Genomic DNA, 23,451 nt, shown 5'->3' on the forward strand with positions numbered 1-23,451 from the left:
TATTAATTTTATTACGTTTTCAAACTGATTTTTATAATAGATGTGCTGTGGTCAATTTTCACCAACCATGCACAAGATTTCCAGGTCTACATTTTCACTTTGTAGTATCACCGCCTTAAAAGTTTTAGCTGTTCTAGTAGTTATATGTTTTGGTGATTTTAGCGTAGTAACTGTATAGTGTAATCTTACAATGGTTTTAATTTGTGCTTACTTAGTGATGAAAGAACTTTTACAGCTTTTTATGTGCATATATCTTCCTTGATGCAGTAAGCTTTTTTATGTTTTTATTTTTTTCAGCTTTTAAAAATTGCATAGCTTGTATTGAAGTTTTAAAAAACACATAGTCTGGATAGAAGTCCTGTGTAATGTACATATATTATGTAAATATTAACTCCCAGTCAGTTTGACTTTTGTTTCCTAACTGAATCATTCAAAGAAAATCAAGTTACAGTTTTGATGATTTGATGAAGGCCAATTTATCAATTTTTTTATGGTTTGTGCTTTTTATATCCTACCTGAGAAATTGTTGTGTTATCCAAAACTTCAAATATTTTTGCCATCTTCTAAAGGTTTTATAACTTTGGGTTCTTTATTTAGGTGTGTCATGTATTTTAAGTTATTTTTGTATGCTGTGTAAGCTAAGTGTCTTTGTTTTCACATGGCTGACAAATTGTTCCAACATTGTTTGTTGGAAAAAGTGTTGTTTTACCATTGAGTTGCTTTGGCACCTTTGTGGAATATTGATTATATATGTTGGATCTATTCCCGGACATTATTTTGTTCTGTTGCTATGTATTTATGTTTTCCTTTGTACCAAAACCACATTCTCTTGACTACTGTGACTTTATAGTAAGTCTTAAAATCAGATAGTGTGAGTAGTCCAATATTATTCTTTTTAAAATTATTTTGGTTATTCTACATTCTTTGCCTTTCTACCTACATTTTAGAATTGCAGTGCCAATTTCTATAACAAGACCATGTAAGACTTTGTTTGGGATTGATTGTACTGACTCTATACATCAATCTGAAAAGAACTAACATTTTAATAATGTTAAGACTTCTGATTCAGGGGGCACCTGGGTGGCTCAGTCGATTAAGCATCCGACTTCAGCTCGGGTCATGATCTCCCAGTTTGTGAGTTCGAGCCCCGCATTGGGCTCTGCACTGACAGCTCAGAGCCTGGAGCCTGCTTTGGAGTCTGTCTGCCCCTCTCTCTCTCTCTGCCCCTCTCCCACTCATACTCTGTCAGTCTCTCTCTCAAAAATAAATAAACATTAAAAACTTAAAAAAAAAAGACTTCTGATTCAGGAACATGTATAGCTCTTGAGTTATTTTTCTTTAATTTCTTTCAGTAATGTTTTATAGTGTTTAGTGGATAGATCCTGCGTGTATTTTTTCTAGCTGGATTCAAAAATATTTATAATTTTGATGTTATGGTAGTGTTTGTTAATTTCAGTTTCCAATGATTTGCTAGAAGAAAAACAATTGATTTTCGTGCACTGTGAATCTTCTATCATTAGTTGTTGGATTTTGTTGTATTCCTTCAAAGAGTGTTGGATTTTGTTACAGTGCATAGCTAAACTGAACCCATTAGATATTTTTGAAGATTGTTTTTAAGCTTTGTTAGGGTGCTCCCCAAATGCTTTTTAGCCTAGGGCTTCTATCCCCACTACTAAGGTGATACTCTTCTGAGGATTCTATCAATACTTAATGTGTCATAAAGTCTTTCAACTCTAGCTGGTTCAAAAGTTAGCTATTCCTAGAGCTCCATAGGAACTCTGGAAAGTGTTCTGCTTTCTTATTGTTCTTACCCTGGAATCGGGTAGTTTTCTCTCCCTCATTCACAGATCAGTAGTTAGCCAAATCTTCAGGAGAAGCTTGCTCTCTTTTTGTACTGTTTTCTCCTTTTCCACACAGTGCCTCACAAATTCTAGCCACCTCTGTTTTCTCAACTCAGTGAAACAGATTGGGCCACTTTGGCCTGCTCTTTTTTTGTGCTGTGGCCAAGAACACTCTCCAAGGCAATAAGGTGATGCCGTCTTTGGGCTCACCTTATTTGTCTTCCTTTTCTCAGGGATCACCATCCTGAGCTGCCTGTGTCCAATGTGTGAGAAACAGTTATGTGAGGTATTATATTTTTGTTCAGTTTTCTAGTTGTTTAATATGGGAGGGAAATTTCTGCAGCTGTTTGTCTTTCATGGGAAGAAGCAGAAATCAATACTTATTTGACCTTTCAAATATCCTAGAGAGGAGATATCCATGGCTTTTGTGCAGAAAGCTGCAATAGCAACCTCATGGTGGCTTATTCTGGAGGGATTGACACTAACCTCCACAATGTTTCGGGCTACTCTCTTTCAGGATGTGACAAAATAACTTTTCCTTGATTTGAATAGGGTCTAAACTTACTACAAGTCCTTTGAGACTTCCTTGAAGATGAGAGATAAATCTCAGGATGACAAAAATTGGCATCTGTACTCTGTAGAAGAGAGCAAGAAGCTAGATGGATTTTAGGATTGCATTCTCTATGCCTGCTAGAGACACCATTGTCCTGCTTACTAATAAAAAGGGACACATATTTTTATCCTGCCATCCCTATGCAGGCGTGATACTGCACAATCAGTTCCAGAGATAACTTCACAATAGAATAGTTGCACAAATTTCAGGACACATTGTATCCGGACCACTGCATACAGTCATGAATTTAGCAAGTGTCCACCCCAAGGAATTGAACTGATGGAAAACAATTTCTGAAATCAAGAAAATGAGGACATCCTATAAGAAGAAAACTTACTGATGTATTAACCTCACACAGCTGAACATTATTTATATTTATATTTGAGCTCCTTCCTAATCTTGTTTGTCTAGGAGTATCATGTGGAAATAAGCATATTTAATAAATTCTATCATACTTTATTAACACCATCAAAATCATGAGTTGGCAGCTGTGTATGTGTGAAATGTGACAGGTTTAGGCATGATTTGATGTAAAACGCACCCAGATCCTGGTTTTGCACACTGGCTCTGTCATTATCCTCTGTGTGACAGAGACATTGTCTCTATACCTCAGATTCTTTATCTGCAATATACCTTGGTTGGACTGGATCAAAACTTTGCAATTGCATGGCGGATGAAGGTGGGAAGTGACTCAAGTCATTACAGCTGGTAAAGGGTTCCTTTCACTAGGGCACCTGAAGATTGCCCACGTTTAGGGAACAGTTGCAATGAGGTCTTCTAATGACTTAGCTTATTGTTAGCTCAAAACCTGTGTGGTCACTATGTGCATAACTTCTGAGTACTGCTTTATCTATATCCCTTAAGTTTTGGTATGTTGTGTCTTTATTTTCTTTCATCTCAGAGTATTTTCTGATTATCCTTATTATTTCTTCTTGACCTCTTGGTTAGGTCACGAGGTTTAACTTCTACCTGTTGGTGAATTTCCCAAATCATTGTGTTACTGATTGCTTATTTCATTTCATCGGGGTCATACTTTGTATAATTTCAATTCTTTTACATATGTTGAAACTTGTCTTACAAGCTAACATATGGCCAATCTTTAAAGATGTTTTGTGTGCACTTGAGAAAAGTAGGTATCTTGTTGTTGTTGTGCCTCTATTACATATTAGTCACAATATTGAATAACCTATTATGTAATAAAATTTTTACTAATTGACACATTGAATTTTTTGAAAGAATCTCTTTCTTAAAAAAAAACTTTAGTTTTTTAGAGCAGTTTGTGGTTTTTTAAAGACACAGACATAGAGATTTCCCATATACCCATACGCCTACACGTTCATTGCTTCCCCCGTTATCAACATCACTCATCAGAATGGTACCTTCTTCTTCTTTTTCTTTTTCTTTTTAAACAGGGATCTGCCTATGTTGACACATCATAACCACTCAAGTCCATAGTTTACCTTAGGGTTCACTCTTGGTGTTGTACATTCTGTGGGTTTAGACCAATGTATAATGACATATATCTATCATTATGGCATCCTACTGACTACTTTCACTGCCCTAAAACTTTTCTGTACTTTGCCTATCTGCACCTCCCCCAAACTGACAACCACTGATCTTATTGCTTCCATAGTTTTGCCTTTTTCAGAATATTATATGGGTAGAATAATACAGCAGTAGCCTTTATAGATTGGCTTCTTTTACTTAGTAATATGTATTGAAGCTTCCTTCATCTGTTTGCGTGGCTTAATAGCTTATTTCTTTTTAGTGCTTAATAACATTCCATTGTCTAGATGCATCACAGTTCATTTAGTCATTCACCTACTGAAGGACATCTTTGGTTGCTTCCAAGTTTTATCAATTATGAATAAAGCTGCTGTAAACATCTGTGTCACGGTTTTCGGGTGGATGTTAGTTTTCAGCTCCTTTGGGTAAATGCCAAGGAATGTGATTTCTGGATCCTATAGTAAGAGCATATTTAGTTTTGTAAGAAACTTCCAAATGTCCTCCAAAGTGGCTGTACCATTTTGTGTTCCCGTCAACAATTTAGACAAGGTGCGGTTGCTCTATACCTTTGCTAGCATTTGGTATTGAAAGTGTTCTGGATTTTGGCTATTCTAATTGTCTATGTTTAGTAGTATCTCATTGTATTAAATTACATTCGCCTTTTGACATATGATGTAGAGCATCTTTTTATATGCTTATTTGCCATGTGTATATATTCTTTGGTGAGGTGTCTGGTAAGGTCTTTTGCACATTAAAAAATGGATTCTTATTGTTGAGATTTAAGGGTTCTTTGTATATTTTGGATAATGTGTCTTTTGCAAATATTTTTCCCAGATTGTGGCTGTCGTTTCATTCTCTTGATATTGTCTTTCACAGAACAGACGTTTTTATTGAAGTCTATCCTATCAATTATTTCTTTTGTGAATCATGGCTTTGACGTGTCTAAAAAGGCATTGCCATACCTTCTAGGTTTTCTCTTATGTTATATTCTTGGGATTTGATTGTTTTGCATTCTGTATTTAGGTCTGTGATCCATTTTGAGTTAACTTTTGTCTAGATATATATATCTAAGGTCTCTGTCTCTCTATATATGTATGTATGTATGTATTTTTCCATGTGAACATCCCAGTTGTTCCAGCACCATTTGTTGATGAGACAATCTTTGCTCCACTGCACCTCTTTTGTCAAATATCAATTGAGTATATTCATGGGGGGGGGTCTATTTCTGGGCTATTTTGTTCCAATGATATATTTGTCTATTTTATTGCCAATACTACACTGTCTTGGTTTCGATAACTTTATATGAAGTATTGATGTTGGGTGGCATCAGTCCTCCAACTTTGTTCTTCTCCTTCAATGTTGTATTGGCTATTCTGGGTCTTATGTTCTCCACGGAAACTTTATAATTTGTTTTTGATGTCCACAAAATAATTTCCTGGGACTTTAATTGGGATTGCATTGAATTTGTGGATCAAGTTTGGGAAAAACTTGATATTATTAAGTCTTCTTATTCATGAACATGGAAAAAATCGCCATTTACTTAGTTCTTTGATTTAATCATCAGTTATGTAGTTGTCCTCATTTAGATCATTTACATATTTGTTCGATATATACCTAAATATTTCTCTTTTTTCTGTGACAGTGTAAATGGTATTGTGTTTTTAATATCAAGTTCTACTTGTTGTGTATAGGAAAATGATTGACTTTTGTATAATAAACTTGTGTCTTGTAACCTTGCTCTAATCACTTATTAGTTCTAAGCATTTTTGTTGTTATTCTTGTTGATTCTTTCAGATTTTCTGTGCTGATGACCATGTTACATGTGAACAAAGGCTGTTTTATATCTTCTTTCCCAATTTGTATACCTTTTCTTGTCTTTTCTTTATTGCATTAGCAAGAACCTCCAGTACGTTGTTGAAAGGCGTGATAAAAGGCGATTTCCTTGCTTTATACCTTATTTTAGTGAGAATGCTTTGAGTTTCTCATCATTAAGTATGATGTTGGTTATAGGTTTTTTAAGAATATATACAATCAAGTTGAAAATATTCCCCCATTCTGAATTTACTGAGAGCTCTTTCTATGAATGGGTATTATGTTTTTTCAGATGCTTTTTCTGTATCTATTGATAGGATCATGTGATGTTTACTTTTTAGCCTGTTGATATAATGGATTACATTTATTTTTTTTAAGTTCATTTATTTATTTTGAAGCAGGGGGAGGGAGGGAAGAAGGGGGATGGTCAGAAAGAGAGGAAGAGAGAGAACCCAAAGCAGGCTCCATGCTGTCAGTGCAAAGCCTGATGCAGGGCTTGATCCCATCACCCTGAAACCATGACCTGAGCTGAAATTGAGAGTCAGATGCCCAACCAACTAAGGTACCCAGGCACCCCGGATTACATTTATTTTTGAATGTTGAACCAGCCTTTTGCACTTGGAATCAATTCCACTTAGTAATGGTGTACAAACTCAATTTGTATCCTAAATTTACATTAGAAATGATTTTGAAAATTTGTGTTTTGAAAGATGTGAATGGAGTTTATGAGGAAAACTACTCAGGAAACACTGAACCAGAGAGTCAATGAGTCTTCACATGAATATATATTTAGGGCCAGTTTTAGGCCCAGGAGAAACTCAGCCTGTTGTTAAGGAAGAGAGAGAAAAGGAGATGAGCAATCAACAAAATTGTAGTCATTTTTGTTCTCAGGAAAAATAGGATACTGAACTATTTATTTATAAACACTCTTCCAATTTCTCTACTATGTAGATTTTTACATTTGACATTCATGCTTATGTGAAATGTTTTATCTATTATTTTAGAGTGTGATGTTGGTTTTCTCAAATGTAAGTTCTGCTGTCAAGGACAAATTGCCTAATCCTGCTTCAAATGAATATAGAATGAGGCCAAAATGTGGACATAGATGTGGAACAGATAAGCCAGGGGTCAGAAACTAGTAGTAGACTTACTTCTTCTCATAATTTCTTGGACTGTAAATAATCAGTTACACTGCTCAGTGTCTTAGTTTCCTATTTTGTTTAATTGGGAAAATATCACCTGATAGGTCATACAGATTGATGACTTTTTAATCTGGATCTTGTTATATTATGTTAGAACTGTCACCATAGATCTTCAAGGCAAAAGTATTTCCTGATTACATCATTTACTCTCTTTTCCAAGTGTCTGCAGAGTTTTGTCTTAGTTTTCAGTTTAAGGACATTTCTCTTTTCCTTAACCACATGTTTTAGTGCTGAGAATATAAGCATGATACACTTTAAAATCAGTGGAGGTTAAAGAGTCACAGCAAAAAAAGAGAGAGGAAAAAAAAAAAGAAATTTAGGCCTGTATACTTCCTCGGTATATTGTGTCCTATTACTAACTTATCCTCTTACTAAATAAATACTGATCCTGTTACTAACCCAGACAAGTTACAGGAGAGATTGGGAAGAAGAAAAAAGTCTTTGCTAACTTTCTTTTCATCTTTTTCTTTTTCCTCCAAAAATCAGATACTCCTTATGGTATATTATGTCTTAGTACTTTGCTGCCCTTGGAGTAGCACTGTGTTCATTGGCCCATTCATTCATTCATCCATTCATGAAGGATTTATTGAGCACCTACTAGATGCCAGGCTTACATTAGACTCCTAAGGTCTTACAGTGAATAAAGCAGGCAAATGTCTTTCCTTCAAGAACCTAATATTTTCTGGGGGAATACACACAATAAACACAAATATGTATTATGCTAGGCAATACTCAGACCTAAAGAAAAATGAAGCAGAGCAAGGAGGTTAGAAAATAGCATCAGAGGAGTGGGTTGCATATTATATAGGTGTGTTAGGAAAGACTTCTCTGGTAAGATGATGTTAGAGTGGACATGTGACAAAGTGAAGGGGTGGTCCATGAAGATATCTGTGGAAAGAATATTCCAGGCCAAGGGGGAGAGGGGTATAGCAAATGCAAAGACTGACTCAGTTGGAAGCTTGACATGTACAAGGACTAACAAATAGTTTGATGTGGCTGGAGCAGAGTGAGAGAGAGAGAAAGAGTGGGAGATGAGGCAAAGAGGTAGCAGATAGCCAGATGATGGAGGGTCTTGGAGGCCATTGTATGAAATTAGGCTCTTTGCTAACTGAGGTGGGAGGCCATTGGAGTGTTTTGAGTAGAGCAGTGACATATGTAACATAATTAAATAACTCAGTTGGGTGTAGTGTGGAGATTACATTGTAGGGGGTGTGGTTTCAGTAGTGCTGTTCTTTTAATGGTAGGATTCACTTCTTGGCCCTGTTGTAGGTGGGGCCATGCAGCTATTATTGGTCAATGCGCTGTGAATAATGGGACCATCATTCACTTTCAGATTGGAGGGTCCAATTTCTGTTATGTAAAACTGTGTAATTTTACTTTACCACAGCACCTGAGGAGTCTAGACAGTGACTGCTCTAACGTCAAGAGTGAAGTCAACATGGAGTAGAGCCCCTGGCTGCCCTGTGACGGACATATGATGTGAGTACGAAATAAACCATACTTTTTTAAGCCACTGAGCGTTTATAGTGGTTAACTGGCAATTAAAAGTAGGATGCTGCCATAATAAAAACAAACAAACAAACAAAACAAAACATGAAATATGTGCATTATCTTAGGGACTAGATGTAGACTGCAAGACTGTTATCAGAATCCAGAAGGATGTTTTGCAATGGCAAGTTATTTGGTAAAATCTTTGATAATATGGAAGGCAGATCAAGTAGCTAATTAATGAGCCTGTATCCTTAGGGAAAGACTTTGGGAAAGTAGATATTAATAGTGTGTGTTGACTGATGCTGGCTACATTTCATAAAAGATCACATACAGAGATGACCTTAGCAAAGAATATCCTTATTTGCAAGCATGAATGAAAGGGATTAGAGACTAGTCACAAATTTGGCAATATGTGGGGTTGTCAGGCACTCACTGTCAACAACAAATAGAAGATAAAACTGAGAAATGTTTTGAGGGATAAAATTCAATTAAAATTGATGCTTATAGCAATGATAAAATCAAGAGTATAGCTGCTCCACTCACTGTTGAAACCTCTCAGTGGATTAAATAATGTCCAGAAAATGATTTCAATTGGACTAATAACTTAGAAAACAGAGCAAGACTGAAAGTGTGGCTCTCTAACAGAAGCGAATGAGTCCAAGGTGTTCACCACTCAGTCTGGAACTAAGGAGTTGAAAGAAACAAAGAAATAGAGCAAATTAAGAAAAAGTTAAGGAAAACAACACAACAACAACTGTGTGTGTGGGTTTTCTTTTTGTTTTTGTTTTTTGGTTCATGAGCTAACTACCTGCCATCCAATGGGTAAGAAATCTACTAAAGCGATTGAGACTGTTGTACTGTCAAAGAAACCAAGAGCAAGGCTATATGGTCTCTCACTGTTGGAGACCATGATTCATCAGCCCCCAACATCCTACAAGCAGGAAACAGAGTGTAAAACCTGCTTTGTCCCCAGGGATACCAGGGTCTATCCCATGTGTGGTCGAAACTATAGAAAACTGCAAAATGTAGCTCCTTCTGCACAGTGGAGCCATGAGCCTCATGGGGTTGCTTTGAAGTTTCAGATCAAAGCACTCAGAACAGTGCCTAGTGTGGAGTTAGTGCGACATAAATGTTTGCTGCTATTGTTAATACATTTCCTCCCTTCTTCCTCTTTTTCTTCTTTCATCTCCTCATTCTTATCTGTATTTTCCTCCTCCTTCTATGCCTTCTTCTCTTCCTCCTCCTTTTTCAGCTTCAAGAGAGCCAGAACCTGGTTGTGAAATCAAATGTGCTTGACTAGAGCTGTATCTTGAAGTATTTGCTGCCATTCGTTCCCCTCAACGTAGGTTCCAGGGAATGCTTAAGGTCTCACGTGGCCATTATCAATTTATGGGAAGATCTGTTTCTGTCTCTAACCCAGTATTTCTCAAACATTAGCTATATGTTAGAATTACCTGGAGGGGTGCCTGGGTGGCTCAGTTGGTTGAGCATCCGGCTTCGGCTCAGGTCATGATCTCATGGTTTGTGGGTTCGAGCCCCATGTCAGGCTCTGTGCTGACAGCTCAGAGCCTGGAGCCTGTTTCGGATTCTGTGCCTCCCTCTCTCTCTGCTCCTACCCCGTTCGTGCTCTCTCTCTCTCTCTCTCTCTCAAAAATAAATAAACATTAAAAAAAATTAAAAAAAAATTACCTGGAGTCTTGGGGAAAAAAATACTGATGCTTGAGCCTCATATATTTGTGTGATCTTCTAGCTTTTGGACTTCAAGTTCTGGATATTTTTAACTCTCTGATTCCACTTATTTTTATATTCCTCCTTGTTATAAATGAGAAGTTCCCACTTAGGTTCATTCTTGGGCCCTGGCAAGGAGAAAACAGGGGTGATTTTGGACAGCTGAATTGCACAAATGGTAAAAGGTTTTGTCAAACTGCCTTATCTCAAACTTGTGATAAAGTCTCTTGGAGGTAAAGAAAAGAAAAACTGAAGGAAATGAACCAAATGCCTCATTTTTGTTGGATTAAGTTTGAAGGGTTTGTTGTTTCCACCCAACAAATATACATTGCAAGCAACCAGCCCAATGTGTTTAGTCCTTATTCTATTATATGTGCGTTCACATCTGCTTTGGCTAACATCTGCTCACCTTCTTGTGAGCTTGAATATTGACTAAGTAGTAATCAAATGTCAAGGTGGTTCCCCATTCTCTTGTCAATTTCATATTATTAACAATTACCATATTTCTTCAGGCTTATTTGTTCTGCATCTGGAGAGCACAGACTGCTCTTTCCCGCTAGGCTGCTGCTGCCACTTGCCTTTGTGATTTGATTCCGTGTGTACAGCCCTCTCATAGCTACCACCCCAATTGTATTACCAAAAGTTCCCCGATTCTTTGTTTTACTTCCAAGTTGCAAAGAGTGGAATGTCTCATACACATATATTTCATCATCATTATTTAATTTACTTTGCTTTTCGGTCACTCGATTCAACCAAAATTTATTGGGCGCTTACTGTACACAAGGGATGTGTGCCAGGAATTGGAGGCATGCAAAGATGAGAGAGTTGTGATCCAGGATTGGAAGTGGCTTTCATCCTGAGATGGCAAAAGGTGTGTGCACGTTTAACACGAGACAGAGTTTTGTTATATGCTCTGATGGTAATGTGGACGGAATGCAAAAAGTTGTAAGTAGTGAGTTAGGTACTGGCATACTGACATTCGACATATTCTAGATCTCTAGTTGTAGAGACACTAATCAGAGGTCATAGTTTTCCATTTCACTTACCTGTTTATGCACTTCATATATTTGTGAGGGATTATATTCCCCCAGGCAAGTCTGTAACGGAAAATGACCCCAAAACATCCCTTTTTGCTTGACCTATGTTCCTGTCCTTCTAGTGGGTACATACCCTCAAGTATACAGTAGATACTTTAAAAATATTTATTTTGAGATGGGGGGAGGGGCAGAGAGAGACAGAGAGGAGAGAGAGAATCCCAAGGAGTCTCCATGCTCAGCATAGAGTCCTACAGGGGTTCAATCTCACCACTGCGAGATCATGACCTGGGCTGAAATCAAGAGTTGGACGCTTAACTGACCAAGCCACCCAGGTGCCCCTCTACAGATTTTATGGGTGCTGAGCATTGGAACGTGATTATTTAATCCAATCCATACCTTATAGCAGTGTGTGTGGAAGGCATTATTATTCTTGTTTAAAAACTGGGTGAAGGGGCGCCTGGGTGGCTCAGTTGGTTAGGCGTCCAACTTTGGCTCAGGTCATGATCTCGCGGTTTGTGAGTTTGAGCCCCACGTTGGGCTCTGTGCTGACAGCCCAGGGCCTGGAGCCTGCTTCGGATTCTATGTCTCCCTCTCTCTCTCTCTGCCCATATCCTGCTTGTGCTCTGTCTCTCTCTTTATTCAAAAATAAATAAACATTAAAAAAAATTAAAAAAAACTGGGTGAAAAGTTCACGACATTTAAGTGAGGTTTGTAATAGCTAGCATAAGACCAAGTCATGTTTTGAACACTAATGTCCAGACTAAATGTCCAATGGCCACATCACAGGTGCCACGTGAATAAATTAATTATCATGAAAGCAACAAGGGATGGATGTTTTCCTTTATTGGTCCTTCTCAGAACTGTGTTCTGAGTTGCTCCCGTGCTCAACTTTGATCTGTCAAATAATTTTGGGGACACAGAACCCAAAGGGTGATGCTCCTGTGCCAAGGTGCACACTGACCTGTCCTCACCACAGAAAAAAAGGAAGCAACGGAGAGTGACCTAATAAATGCTAGACTAGTTTTTGGTATATATTTTAACTCTACAGAGTATGTTGATATAAATTAAGATGTCTTGTGGTAACTTCCAAATCATAAATATTTAAAATGCTCATCTACATTATTCATAAAGATGTGTTATGAATGGGTATGTGTGCATTTATAGTTAGAGTGTGTTTATGTACACACATCTATATGTATATTTAGAGGATCTGCCTCTTAAAACTAAGCTATATATTCATAGGCAAAAAGTATATTTAACTCATTTTATGTGACAATATATTTAGTCAGAATTTCCCTACTACATGTTTGTATAAATTCTGAAGCTGCCTATCCTTCCTGTGTGTTTTCTGGAAATTTTACTTCCTTTCAGATTGAGGAAATCTGTGTGTTCTCACAGAAGCACTCAACTCATTTTCGGCTCTGGTATTTTGTATATGATGGCTGCATTCTTGAAAAACCATGAGGCTGTTAGAGGCTAAAGCTATGCTCCAAGATTGGGTAGAACCTATCATACATCCAAGCCAGAGTAATTTTATACATTGGGATTCTGATTTTGCTTTTGTTTTTTAGATTTTGTTTTTGTAACTTGTATTTATATATGGAAACATAATTACAGAAACCTTTAATTTTTTTGTTCTGCTACTGTATTTTGTACTAACAAGTTTAGTTTGTAGAAGGCTGATGTTTCTCCTGCAGAATTAGAATAAAGTCAGATAGACAAAGGCTTTGAATCTGGCTTCCCTTCCATTATGTGTTAGAGATCTTGATTTCTGTCTATAGGGCAGATGGCTGGACTTATACATCCCTCTTGAATGGGGAAATCAGACTCCTTTTTTTTTTAAGTTTATTTATTATTTGAGAAAGAGAGCTTCTGTGCATTTGAGCAGGGACAGGGCAGAGAGGGAGAGAGAGAGAATCCTTCCTAAAATCCACACTAAAAGCATAGACCCTGACCTGGAGTTCGATTCCATGAACTGGAAATCAGACTCCTGATAGTAAAATTTAGGTAACCTAGGTGCTATTATGGCTGCATGACCAATTTGACATCAGAATATCATGAATGGTAAAAAGAGCATTAGAATTTGAAGAAGTAAAATTAAGGAAAGGATAGGCTGGGAATGTATTTTCTGATCTCCCCTTTCCATAGACTGGGAGAAACTGATCTCTTGTTAATGGACAATGGGCCATCGTGAATTGAGAAGGAGTGAGAACTGAAGTAAATTAAGAGATTAGAATGTCACCTCTTTGTAAAATCTTTCTATGTCTGTCTTGGGCCAATATAGTTATAGAATTCATTGGAGAGTGAATGCCATGGGGTCATGTGGAGTGTGACTACAGATCTAAGAGCTTTAATGGACTGATATATTGTTGCAAAACTAATGTACTTCCTCTTAAAGCCCTCCTTGACTTTGGCTTCTTCCTTATTGGTTCTCATTTGTTTTAGGTGTGGCTCTTGCAATGTTCTACCCTATAATGTAGAGATGTCTTGGGGAGCAACTTTCTATGCAAGGGTTACAATTCCCAATACCCCTGCACTTAGGTGTGGACATAGGAGTAGTTCTTAATCAATGGCATGAGAATAGAAGTCGGTTCTATTACTTTGGGGCCAAGTGTATCATCACCATATTTCCTTGTTCCCTTTATGCTAATTAGATGCTAACAATTATGAGGGATTTTTTCTTTTTTTCAAGATAGAAGGAAACTGCAATCCTGAATTAGACTGAGGATCATCAAGTAGAAACATGTAGTCTGCTAGAGGAGGAAAAAATCTCTCAAAAATTTCATTGTGTTAGCCACTAAATTTGTGGGTTTATTTGTTACAGAAGCTGGTGTTACCTTAACAAAATACATAAGACATTTTTGAGTTAATATTCTGAGTGGTGGAGTTAGGAGCTAGAAAACCAAGGTGCAGTGAGTCAGAGTAGAGAATGTGAGAGCACTGAATTTGGAAATGGTTAGCAATGAAAACAAGAAAAGTGATAGGATTATAGATAGTTAGTGATATGTATAGAATTGACACCACCCTCCAGTGTCTCTCAATGAAATTTGAAAACAAATTCTTTCATGGTGTTAATATTTACTTTAGTAAAATTCTTCTAATTGATTTTGATGCAGACATCTGTTGCATGACTTGTTTGGAAATCATATCCAGGCATGAATCTCCATTATATTATATTATATGTCCTTGTTTGAATTTTAGACAGATAATACAATTGTGGCATGTTCTGATTGGATGGGAGCCAGTGGTGTGGGCAGTGAAGGAATTTACCAAAGGCAGAACAAAGAAATAGAAGTTTCTTAAATACATGGCAAGGGAGCAGCAGGCAAGACAGTAAAGAAGAGACTGTCGGCCACAAGGTGGTGGAGAGGGGCTATATTTACAGGGTGGAGTGAGGAAGTAAGGAAACATGTGGAATTTTCTCTTTTTTGGTAATTTTAGGAACTGTGCCTGTTTGTAAGTTGCCCATTGGTCAGTTAGGGCCTATGTCTGTTTTGAGGCAGGCTGCCTAAAGAGCCTGTTTGCATTAGCTCTGTCGTCACTGGGGGCCCTTTGCCTTGCTCAGGTTTCCGTTGCTCAAGCCTGTAGCCTAAAAGCAGCCTCTACAACAAAAATTTAAGTTTTTAAATGCATTTAAAGATATCAATAAATTCTTAGTCTTAAAACTAATTCCCCTTGGAAGAAAATACTTATTTACACTGATTCTCAGAAAAGGTACTCTCTGACGGTTTTAGTATCATGACATTTGTTTTTAAAGGTTCATTTAAATGTACTTTTTTTTCTACCAACAAAACAGTAAATGTATTGAAAGAATATCTACAGTAATTGCTGGGCCCAAAGAAACATTAATATTTTTTTTTCCCCAAGAGATAAAATATCTACAAAGTGACAACATTCTACAGAGGCTCAATGGAAAAAAGGAAAAAGGAAATGAATGGTGATAATTGCAGCACATGTCCCATGTCTAAAGAAAACAGCCTTGTTTGGAAGGCTTTAGTTTGGTTCAAATTCTCAGTCTGTTTTCTGAACAAGGATTGAAGTAATAGTGGGTTGATCTGTTGGTGCAAAAATTATATAGTTCCTCCCAAGAGTCTCCCTGATTTTGGATTTCTAAAAGTGAATCTAATAAGTTTTAGACTTAACTGACCATTATTTTCTCAGTAGAAAGGCAGTGTCAAAAACGTGAAAACAGTATTTATTTGGTTAGAGAAAAGTGTTTTAAGTGTCCTTTTTTCTACTATAAAAATATGTACATTTCATGTTGAAAATTTAGAAAGTAAAGATAAGCAAAAGCCGAAATAACAAATGAGTAATATTTTTCCATGTACGAATATGGTCTTCTTTTGAAAAAATAAGATTTTGCTATAGATAGATGGTTATAAATTTCTCTCAAATCCAGATTATACACAGTTTTATTTGTTTTTGAATATTCTGCAGTCCTACTTGTGTTCAACAGTTAGGTTGATTAGAATTTTCCAATACAAAACTTTTGTTTTTTTGAGAGAGAGAGAGAGAGAGAGGAGTAGGGGAGGGGCAGAGAGAGAAGGAGAGAGAGAATCCAAAGCAGGCTCCGTGCCCAGTATAGAACCTGACCTGGGAATCATGACCTGAGCCAAAACCAAGAGTCAGATGTTCAACCAACCAAGCCACACCCAGGTACCCCTAAAACTTCTATTATAAACCTTCATATTACTAAAAATTTCTAGATATACAGATTTTATTTTGTTTCTTTTTAAATGTTTATTTGTTTGTTTATTTTGAGAGAGAGGAAGGGCAGAGAGAACAGGAGCGGGAAAGAATCCAAAGCTGACTCTGGACTGACAGCATGGGCTCGATCCCACAAACTGTGAGATCATGACTTGAGCCAAAACCAAGATGTTTAACTGACTGAGCCACCGAGGCACCCTACAGATTTCTTTTTTAAAACAAATTCCTTAAAGTGACTTAGTGCTTTAAAAAATGATGCTGATTTGATTTCTTTTTTATATTCTGACCAAATGTCTTCCAAAGATGATGTACTAAGTTATTATCCCATTTATGACAGAGCTTTTTTCCCACCACTCTTCAGTTTTGAATATTGCCATTTTAAAAGTTCCACACATATCTTTTGTTTTAATTTACATTTCTTTACTCCTGTGGTGGTTTCTGGCCATTCTTCTTTTACAAATTGCTCATGCCTTTGCCATTTTTAAGATAATTATCTTCCTTCCTTTTCCCTCCTTCCCTTCCTTCTTCTTTCCTTTTTCACATCCTATTTTTCTCCAGCTTTTTATTTTTAAAATTTTTAAATATTTATTTATTTTTGAGAGAGAGAGAAAGGGGAGGGAGCAGAGAGAGAGGGAGACACAGAATGTGAAGCAGGCTCCAGGCTCTGAGCTGTCAGCACAGAGTCTGATGTGGGGCTTGGACTCACAGATTGTGAGATCATGACCTGAGTCAAAATTGGACAGTTAACCGATTGAGCCACACAGCTGCCCCTCTCCAGCTTTTTAAAAAGTGTGTTCATTTTAAGTGTAGCATTTAAACAATTATGTACACTTTTGGTATTTTGTCACAGTTGAGACATGGAAATTTTCATCATCTCTGCTGTAGGCAAAAAAAGTGCCCCCTCCCCCCAAAAGGATCTCAATCACCTAATCCTTGGAACCTTGAATGTTACCTTATATGGCAAAGAATTGAAACAAAAAAGGACTTCAATATATATGATTGGATTAAGGATCTTAAAGGATAGAGATTATTTTTAGATTTTCAGGATATGCCCTAAATGCAATCACATGGATTTTTTTTTTTAATTAAAAAAACTTTTTTTAATGTTTATTTTTGAAAAAGAAAGAGCACGAGTGTGGTAGCAGCAGAGAGAGAGGGAGACAGAATCTGAACCAGGCTTCAGGCTCTGACCTGTCAGCACAGAGCCTGACGCAGGGCTCAAACCCACAAACCTTGAGATCATGACCTGAGCTGAAGTCGAATGCTTAACTGACTGAGCCACCCAGGGGCCCAACGCACATGGATCTTTGTAAGAGGGAGGCATAGATTTAATAGACAGAAGAGAGGAACAGAAGCAGAATTAGAACAATTTTATGCCACTGGCTTTGAAAGTGGAAGAAGGGACCATGAGCCCAAGCAATGCTCTGGACACTGGAAGAAGTGAAAAGCAGATTTTCCTTAGTGCCTCCCAGGGAGGGTGGCCCCACTTTGTTAGCCCTGTAAGTCTCGTTTTAGACTTGTGGCCCTTTAGACCTATAAGACAGTACATTTCTGTCTTTCCTTTTTTAAAGCCACTGAATTTGTGGCAATTTGTTATAGCAGCCATGGGAAAGTAATACTGTTCCCCCCAAAATAGTGGGTACTCTATGCCCTTTGCAGAGTCTCCTGCTGGCTGCCTGAGTGATATTCTGGATGTCAGACAACTATTGGTCTGCTTTCAGTCTTTATGATTTTACTTTTTTCTTTTAGAATTTCACATAATGGAATTATATAATATAAAACATTTTATGATTTTAAAGGAGTATGTTTTTGAGGTTTACTTGTGTTGTGTGTGAATTTTTTTATTGCCAGGTAGTTTTTTTATTGTGTGCATATACCACAATTTTAGTATCCATTCTCTATTTGGTGGTCATCTGGATTACTTCCAGTTTTGTGCTATTATGAATAATGCTGCTTCAAACATCCATTTAAACATATTTGTGAATATGTTTTCACTTATGTAGATAGTAGGTTGTGTGCTACATGTTTAACTTTGTAAGAAACTGCTAACCCTTTTACCAAATCAGTTGTAATATTTTAAATACTGACAATATATGAGTTTTAAAAGTGAGAGGAGAGAGGAGGGGTGGGAAGAGAGAAAGAGAGGGAGAGAGAGGGAAGGGGTAGAGAGAGATAAAAAGAGAGGAAGGGAGGAAGAATAAAGGAGGAGGAAAAGAAGAAGGATGAAAGAATAAGAAGCAATCAAAAGACTGTTAGAAGATATTAACGGTTAAGGGTTATCCTATCCAACACTGATCCTCTACAGTGTGGCCTCCCAGAAAAAAGAAGTGGTTTCCTGAAAAAGTCTATTGAAATTATCCATAGCCATGTGCATGAGGCAATCAATCCTGGTCAACCCAAAAGTTGAAATACAGCCTCTGTTATGGACTGTATGTGTTTCCCCCAAATTCTCATGTTGAAGTTCTAACTTCCAATGTGGTGGTATTTGGGGGTCTTTGGGAGATAACTGGCATTAGATGAGGTCATGATGGAATAATACCCTTGTAGGAAGAGACATGAGAGCATTTCTGTCTCCCTGTCCATACACTGAGAAAAGGTCATGTCAGCACACAGTGAGAAGGTGACCATCTGCAAGCCGGGAATGAAGCTCTTACTAGAAACTGGACCTTGATCTTGGACATTCCAGCCTGTACAACTGTAAGAAAATAGATTTCTGTTGTGTACACTATCCAGGTTATGGTATTTTGTTATGGCAGCTTGAACTGCCTCTTAATGAAGCCAGAGAATGGGCTAATCCACTGCCCTCTTTCCTATTGTGAGTGAAGAATGAAATGTCCTGTCATTCACTTCCTAGAGGCACAGTTACAAAACCTGAGTCATAACACTCTGCTCATACCAGAGAAGGAGTTGGGGTTTTCGTAAACATAATGCAAAGATGACAGAAAAAGGCTAGAGTTCTGTTTCCACTATGTCATATTGTTAGTGTACCATACTTAATTGTTAATATGTAAGGATTTATTTTCAAAGATGTTTATTATAGCGTCATTAGTCTTGGCACAAAACGGAGTACAAAGGAAATGCTCAGTAAAAAATATGGTTCAATAATTTATTATTCTCTGCACATATTATAAAGAATGAACTAGAGCCAGACCAGTTGATTTTGAAGGCTCAATATTTTAACCAGATATTTATTAGGAAAACAACTTAAGATGAAAAGAGGTATGCATTAAATGATCCCATTTAAAAATACAGTGAACAAAGGAGTTAAGATGGCAGAGAAGTATGGGGACCCTGAGCTTGTCTCGTCCCTGAAACACAAGTAGATCAACATCAAACCATTTTGAACACCTAGGAAATTGATCTGAGGACTAATGCAACAATCTGCACAATTTGAGCAAGAGATCTTGCAGGTATGCAGTGTGGAGAGCTGAACTGGGGGAGAGAAAGGCTGTGGAGGATAGGGAGCTGTTTTCACAGATAAGATAGAGAAAGAGAACAAGGGAGAGAGAGTGCAACACATCAGGATCACACAAGTAAAGGTCTCCCTCTGAAAAGTAGCTGGAGAGAAGAGAGAAAGACAAAGTGCACTCATAGGGAACTAGGAAAGAAAAAAACTAGAATGAAGCTGAAAAAAAACTAGAAAAGAAATCTGTTCCAAGACCATTGACAGGGAAAAAGAAGAGGGTTTCAATACTGCCAGTTTTTTGTTTTTTTTTTATAAACAGTGGAGTGAAGAGTCTGGAGTTTCAGAGCTTAGTGCCTGGTGCTGCTCTGGTGAGAAAGCAGGGTGAATCCCTGGGAGTGGGCAGCACAGTCTGAGAGCCCCTGTGTCGCATGAGAAGTGGTTCCGCTTTTTCGAGTGCATTTGGTAGAGGCAATACAGCCTCTCCGTAGGCAAAAGTCCTAGCAGGACCCAGAGAACTGCCACATCTACTTGTATAGGAATAAAGATGCTGGCTGAGGGCAGCAAACCCTGGTGCTGGCTGTGTATTTCTGTTTATGTAAACTCTGAGCTTTTGCCACTGCACAGTCACGTGCACATTTTCTGGGACAAGTCAGTACCCAGCCATTGCTCAGTGAGACCCTCCCCCAGAGGATAAGTGTGGGTCCAAGCCATGGGTGTCTCTGAGTTGTGGGGTTTTGAAACACAGCCCATCTGAGACAACACTCTGGAGGAGGTACTGTTTGGCAGGCAGACAGCTTGGACACAAGGTAAAGGTGGGGAACAGGTGGAAGCCTGAGACAAAACAGGGGTGATTGATGGTGCATCTGTGAGGGCACAGAATTGATGCTCTGGAGACTAGAGAGGAGGGTGAAGCGTTTTTTACTAGTTCACCTGCACTGATTGACTCCAGTGAGCTAAGCAGTGCTGCCAAATGGAGAACAGAGCTGTTACACCAAGCTCTGCCCACCTGCATCCTCCAGGCACATCTCCAGTAGGACAAGTAGGCCTGAGAACCAGGGCAGCAGGCCCCTCTACCAGCAGACCAGTAAAAATCCCTTCCACCTGCTTACTCTCTACCATCATCAGTGTGCTGTGAAGGTTCAGTTCTAGGGTAACCTGGATCTAGCTGCATTTGGGTTTCTTTTTGTTTGTTTGTTCATTTATTCATTTTCTTTGCTTCTGTTTTTATGTTTTTTTTTCTTTTGTGGATACAGAAAGAGTACATTTAAAAAATTGTTTTTGATGTGTATTTACTTTTGAGAGAGAAAGAACATGAGCAGGAGGGGGGCAGAGAGAGAGGGAAGCACAGAATCTGAAGCAGGCTCCAGGCTCCGAAGTGTCAGCACAGAACCCGATGTGGGGCTTGAACTCATGAACCATGAGATCATGACCTGAGCTGAAGTTGAACACTTAACTGACTGAGCCACCCAGGTGACCCAGAGCACATTTTTAAAAATTCTATTTTCTTTATTTTATTCTATTATTTTAAATTTTTAAAATTTTTAATTTCTTTTTAAAAATTGTTTTCCTTTTTCTTTTTCTCACCAAGCTTCTTTTATAAGCAGACTGAACCACACCTAGGATATAGCTTCCTTTATTTAGTTAAAAAAATATTTTAATGTTTATTCAGTTTTGAGTAACAGAGCACAAGCAGGAGAGGGGCAGAGAGAGAGGAAGACACAGAATCTGAAGCAGGCTCTAGGCTCTGAGCTGTCAGCACAGAGCCTGACATGGGGCTCAAACCCACAAACAGCAAGACCATGACCTGAGCTGAAGTGGGACGCTTAAACAGTTGACCCACCCAGGAGCCCCTTTATTTGATTTTTAAAATTGTTTTTAATTTTTAATTTATTTTTTTTTCTTCCTCCAAAATGGCAAGATGGAGGAATTCACCCCAAAAGAAAGAACAGGAAGAAATTATGGCCAGACATTTAATTAACACAGATATAAGTAAGATGTTTGAACTAGAATTTAGAACCACATTGACAAGAATACTAGTTGGGGTTGGAAAAAGTATAGAAGAAACTAGAGAATCCCTTTCTGTAGAGATAAAAACACTAAAATCTTGTCAGACCAAAGTTAGAAATGCTGTAACCAAGATGCAATCTCGAATGGATGCCATGATGGCAAGGGTAGACAAAGCAGAGCAGCGAATCAGTGATATAGATAAAATTATGGAAAATAATGAAGCTGAAAAGAAGAGGGAAACAAAGGGAAAAGATCATGATACAAGACTTAGATAACTCAGTGGCTTATTAAAGAGGAATAGCATTCATATCATAGGAGTCCCAGAAGATGAAGAGAGAGAAAAGGCTTATGTGAGCAAATTATGCCTGAAAACTAACCTAATCTGGGGAAGGACACAGATACGAAAATCCAAGAAGCACAGAGAACTCCGATTAAATTCAATAAAAGCCAACCATTACCAAGGCATATCATAGTCAGATTCACAAAATACACAGACAAGGAACGAATCCTGAAAGCAGCAGGGGAAAAAAAGTCCTTAACCTACAAAGGAAGATAGATCAGGTTCACAGCAAATCTGTCCACAGAAACTTGGCAGGCCAGAAAGGAGTGGCAGTATATGTTCAATGTACTGAATAAGAAAACTATGCAGCCAAGAATTTGTTATCCAGCAAGGCGGGTACTCAGGATAGAAAGAGAAATAAAGAATTTCCCAGACAAACAAAAAGTTAAGGAGGTCATGATCACTAAGTCAGCCCGGCAAGAAATTTTAAGGGGAGTGTCTTGAGAAAAAGCAAACAAAAAAAGACCAAAAGCAACAAAGACTAGAAAAGACCAGACAACATCACCAGAAACACTCCATAGGGAACACAGTGGCACTAAGTTCATATTGTCTGTAGTCACTCTGAATGTAAATGGACTAAATTCTCCAATCAAAAGACATGGGTATCAGAATGTATAAAAAAAATCAATATCCATCTATATGCTTCCTACAAGAGATTCATTTTAGACCTAAGCATACCTGCAGGTTGAAAGTGAGGAGATGGAGAACCATCTATCATGCTAGTGGACATTAAAGGAAAGTTGGAATAGCTGTACTTGTATCAGACAAACTAGAGTTTAAAACAAAGACTGTAACAAGAGATGAAGAAAAGCATTATATCATAATTAAAGGGTCTTTCAAGAAGATCTATCAATTGGAAATGTTAATGCCACCAACTTGGTACACTCCCCCCGCAAAAAACCATAAAGAAACTCATTGATAATAATAAAATTTTAGTAGGGGACTTAACACCCCACTTACAACAACGGACAGATCACGTAAGCATAAAATCAACAAGGAAACAATGGCTTTGAATGACACTGGACCGAATGGACTTAACAGATATATTCAGAACATTTCATCCTAAAATAGCAGAATACACATTCTTCTTGAGTACACATGGAATATTCTCCATAACAGATCACATACCAGGTCACAAATCAGCCGTCAACAAGTACAAAAAGATTGAGATCATACCATGCATATTTTCAGATCACAACACTACGAAACTTTAAATCAGCCACAGGAAAAAATTTGGAAAGGCCACAAATAGTTGAAGGTTAAAGAACATCCTACTAAAGAATGAATAGGTTAACCAAGAAATTAAAGAGGAAGTGAAAAAGTACATGGAAGCCAATGAAAATCAAAACATGACAGTCCAAAACCTTTGGGATACAGCAAAGGTGGTCATAAGAAAGAAGTGTATAGCAATGCAGGCCTTCCTAAAGAAGGAAGAAATGTCTCAAATACACAACCTAACTTTACAGCTAAAGGAGCTGGGAAAAGAAAAGCAAATAAAGCCCAAAGCCACCAGAAGAAGGGAAATAATAAACAGTAGAGCAGAAATCAATGATGTTGAAATAAATAAAACAGATCAACAAAAATAGGAGCTGGTTCTTTGAAAGAATTAACAAAACTGATAAACCCCTAGCCAGACCTAACAATGAAAAAGGAACAGACCCAAATAAATAAAATGACAAATCAAAGAAGAGAGATCACAACCAATACTACAGAAGTACCAAAAGTTATAAGAGATCATTATGAGAAATTACATGTGAACAA

General features: G+C 37.7%; 1 long non-coding RNA gene across 2 annotated transcripts in view; it reads left to right on the forward strand.

Moving 5' to 3' along the window:
• The window catches only part of LOC122233161, a 205,785-nt gene that overhangs the window by 151,051 nt on the left and 31,283 nt on the right, over window positions 1-23,451 (forward strand). For both annotated transcript variants that reach the window (XR_006210642.1, XR_006210643.1), the window contains exon 2: window positions 8,362-8,453. This is a non-coding gene — a long non-coding RNA (uncharacterized LOC122233161). The remainder of the gene's footprint in view (window positions 1-8,361; window positions 8,454-23,451) is intronic.

Source organism: Panthera tigris, chromosome D4 (genome assembly GCF_018350195.1).
Source record: "Panthera tigris isolate Pti1 chromosome D4, P.tigris_Pti1_mat1.1, whole genome shotgun sequence".
Lineage (NCBI taxonomy): Eukaryota > Metazoa > Chordata > Mammalia > Carnivora > Felidae > Panthera > Panthera tigris.